The 4,213-nt window shown below is 36.6% G+C and overlaps 1 pseudogene; it reads left to right on the forward strand.

Moving 5' to 3' along the window:
* Positions 1 to 2,415: 2,415 nt before the first annotated feature.
* On the forward strand, positions 2,416 to 3,995 carry LOC116534465 (annotated as a pseudogene).
* The last annotated feature ends 218 nt before the right edge of the window (positions 3,996 to 4,213 follow it).

The following is a 4,213-nucleotide window of genomic DNA, read 5'->3' on the forward strand; positions in this document are numbered from 1 at the left end:
TCTTCCTGGACTATTGCAAAAGCTGCTGTTCCTCTGGTTTCCCACCTTCAGAGTTTCCAGTAAGTCAAGACTTAAAGATAACAAGGACATGTAACTCAATTCTTGGATGGTATATTTTTTGCTACATCATGTGTTGATTAGACTTTCTGCAATTTACAGAACCTAACCATAGAGCTGTGAATGTAAAAGTTCCAAATAGCTGTATCCACAGATTTGGCCACAGGAATTGGGGCTGGTTTGGTGGACTCAAGGCAAATGATGGTTCATGTAATTGCTAATGCTTCTGACTCAAAGAGGTTGGGACCAGAAAATTTGTTTTTGTGCTTGGGGCTTGGATTATGATGCAAAACTAGAAGAAACAAGAGGAATAGAAAGGTCAAAGTAGAAGCTAGGGTGGGAGGAAATTGCAAAAACATAAGCAGGGCTATTTATGAAGATAGATGGCAAGTAAGATGGAATGAGGTCACTATAATATAATTTTAGAACATTTTCATCACCCCAAAAAGAAACTTGATACCTATTACCAGTCATCCACCTTTCCTCACACTTATCTCTTCATGGACCAACCCAGTTCTTGGTAACCACTAATCAACTCTCTGTCTCTATAGATGTGACCATTATGGACATCTCATATAAATGGAATCATGCAATATTTGGTTTTTGTTTGTTTGTTTGTTTCTTTTTTTTTACTGGCTTCTTTTACTTCACATAATGCTTTCAAGTTTTATTCAAGTTGTAATATATATTGGAATTTCATTCCTTTTTATGTTCTTTCTTTTCTTTTTATCATTGGCTTGCTTTTAATTAGCTTTAGCCTGTAAGTTTTTACTAATGTAACCAACCAGGTAAGGATAGGAGGAGCTGTTTCCCAACACTTCTCATGTAAACCAAGTTTTAGGTTTTCCTTTGTAGTAAAACAGGCTCTTCAGCGTTTACAAGCAATAAGCCGTGAAAATTCTCTCTCTGTGATTCCCCCTGTATTCTTCTAGTCAATCTCAGGCTGCTACCTTTAGACAGAAAGTGTGAAGAGACTTTTTTCTTGTATCTGTAGTGGAAATCTTAGCAGCAGACAGTAACTGCTTCCACCTTTTAATTTTCAAATAATGTTCTATTGTATGGATATACCGTATACTATTTATCGATTCATTAGTTGATGGACATTTTAGTTGTTTCCACTTTTTTGGCTAATACAAATAATGCTGCTGTAAACATTTATGTACAAATTTTTATGTGGACATGTTTTCACTTCTTATGGGTACATACCAAGGAATGGAATGGCTGGGTCACATAATAACTCTATATTTAACAGTAAACGGTTAACTGCCAAACTGATTGCCAAAATGGTAGCATCATTTTACATTCACATCAACATATATGAGTCTTATCATTTCTCCACATTCTTGCCAACATTTGTTATTGGTGTCTTCTTGAATTTAGTTATCCTAGTTAATGTGAAGTGCTATATTATTGTGGTTTTGTTTTGCATTTTCCTAATGACTACTAATAATGTAATTTTCATGTCCTTATTGACCATTCATATATGTTCTATGGAGAAATGTATATTAACCCTTTGCTCATTTAGAAAATTAGGATGTCTTTTTATCACTGAGTTGTAAGCCTTTAAAAATATATTCTAAATAAAAGTCACTTAATAACTTACAAATATTCTCTCCTATTATTTAGGTTGTTATGTTAGTGTCTTCCAGAGAAACAAAACCAGTAGGACACACACACGCACACACACACACACACGCACACACACACAGAGGCATACAGAGCTTTCATTTTCATTTTTAACAAGCTAAAGTTGTGTGGCCCTGCAACAAGCGATTCTATCAGTGCCATTTTTCTAACAGCAGTATGCTCCCTTTGTGTCTCTGTGTCACATTTTGGTAATTCTCACAATATTTCAAACTTTGTCATTATTATTATATCTGTTACAGCAATCTGTGATAAATGATCTTTGATGATACTATTGTAATTTTTGGGGGGCTATACAAACCATACCCATAAAAGATGGCAAACTTAATAAATGTTGTGTATGTTCTGATTGCTCCACTAACCACCCATTCTCCCATCTCTCTCACTCTCCTCAGGCCTCCCAACAAGATTGAAATTGCCCTACCATGGCCTCTAAGTGTTCCAGTGAAAGGAAGAGTTGCACATCTCTCTTTTAAATTAAAAGCTAGACATAATTAAATTTGGTGAGGGAGGAAGGTCAAAAGCCACGATAGGCTGAAAGCTAGGCCTCTGTGCCAAAGAGCCAAGTTGTGCATGAAAAGGAAAAGTTCATGAAGGAAATTAAGAGTGCTGCTTCAGTGAACACATGGAAGATAAAAGAAGAAAACAGCCTTAATGCTGATATGGTGAAAGTTCTAGTTTGTCTGGATAGAAGATCAAACCAGCCACAACATTCCCTTAAGCCAAAGCCAAATCCAGAGCAAGGTCCTAACTCTCTTCAATTCTACAAAGACTGAGATTGGTGAGGAAGCTGCAGAAGAGAAGGTAGAAGCAGTGCTTGCTTCTTGCTTTACCTGCTGCAGTTGCTTTCAGTTGGAGGAAATTTATGCCACTTGTGTTTCAGAAAATCTGCAAAACCTGCTGGTGACCAGTGCCTCTGGGGAGCTTGAAGATTGCAGAGATGTTTACTACGAGCTCTTGGGACAATGGGGAAAATTATGTTTCATTGCGATCTATTGGAGATTTTGGAAATTTGGACTCTAATAGAGGGTTTGAAGCAGACTATCAATTATTGTGTGACATTAGACACTATGGTGATGTAATGGATTGACAGTTTTTTAACCAGGAAAGAATTGTAGCTGCTTCATCAACAGAATGTGTATCAGTTTCCCTTCACCATCTGAATAACCAGACTCTTTCAGTTAACCAGCTATGAACTACAGCTTATTACCACACAGGCCCGGAAAGTCATTCATGTAGCAGTGCACCATATACAGGTGTTGTGTGCAACAAACCAGAAATCATTAGTATTGGAGATGATGGTTGAATAAATCTCTTCAAAGATTATCACAAGGAAGCTGTAAGAACTGTAAACAATGCAGATGGTAGTATACTCCATAGTGTAATCTTTCTTCAAACTCCTGAGCTTCTTACTGTAAATTCGATTGGACAGTTAAAAATATGGGATTTCACACAACAAGGAAATGAACCTTTTCAGATATTGTCACTAACTGGTGACTGAATCCCCACTGTGTTGCTAGAAATCTCATCAAACAGCATATTGTAGCTACTGGTGGCCAGGATGGAATGTTGATTATTTGAAACGTTAGACAAGGTACTATGCTAGTATTTCCGCTGAAGGCTTACGAAGCTAAAATGAAAGCTAAAATTACTTTCATCCGTCCAACCCAGATCCTCCATTAATTGTTCTGAAGATGAATTCCTCTGGCACTGGGATGTTCCACAGATGTACCATAACTCTTTCACCGAGGAGGAAGAGCTAGTACTTTTTTGTCTCATACCATTAGTAACCAAGCTAATGTTCACCAGTCTCTCAAAGTTCTTGGCTCAGCACTCATCCTACAAAAGACCAAATTGAAATCACAAGCTTCCTTCTCAATAGGAAGCAATATGGAGAAAGTTCTAGTTCATCTGGATAAAGACCAAACCGTTTGGATGTTTTTGGTTCTTGTCTTGTTTGTAGAACTGATGCAGAAGCAATTTATGTTACTGGACAACTTTTTCCATGAAACTACTGTAATTATAAGATTTTAGATAAATGTACAATTGGTCTTTTGAATTCCACCTTTTGTGCAAAATTTTATTATCAGAATACGTGAAATTTGCAGGGGAAACATCAGTAGACTGCTGTTAGTGTCAATTTCCAGCGTTACCTTTTGTTAGTTGGATTTTCCCGCAACAGTTGCAGAATCTGACGGATGACCAGTGGTAAAAAATTGTGAACATGTGGAAGAACATCAGGGGGATTCTGGTACTGATGAATAATACATTGCCTTCAGACAACTATTGATAGCTCATGGAACTATTTCTTCATTTTTGATGTTGTGGGACTTAACACAACATCAGTGGTAGTTATGGGAACCAGCAATAGAGTCCTATAATGATTATTAGCATGTATACTCTTTCTTCGTGGCAATTGCCAGTGTTAATAATTATGCTTTTTATTGAAAATATTTTCTATAATAATTTTACACTTTATTTCCTTAATAATTTTAATAAACATTTTCAGACA

This window comes from Sapajus apella, unplaced genomic scaffold (assembly GCF_009761245.1).
Source record: "Sapajus apella isolate SASKATOON/1434 unplaced genomic scaffold, GSC_monkey_1.0 scaffold87, whole genome shotgun sequence".
NCBI classification, from domain to species: domain Eukaryota; kingdom Metazoa; phylum Chordata; class Mammalia; order Primates; family Cebidae; genus Sapajus; species Sapajus apella.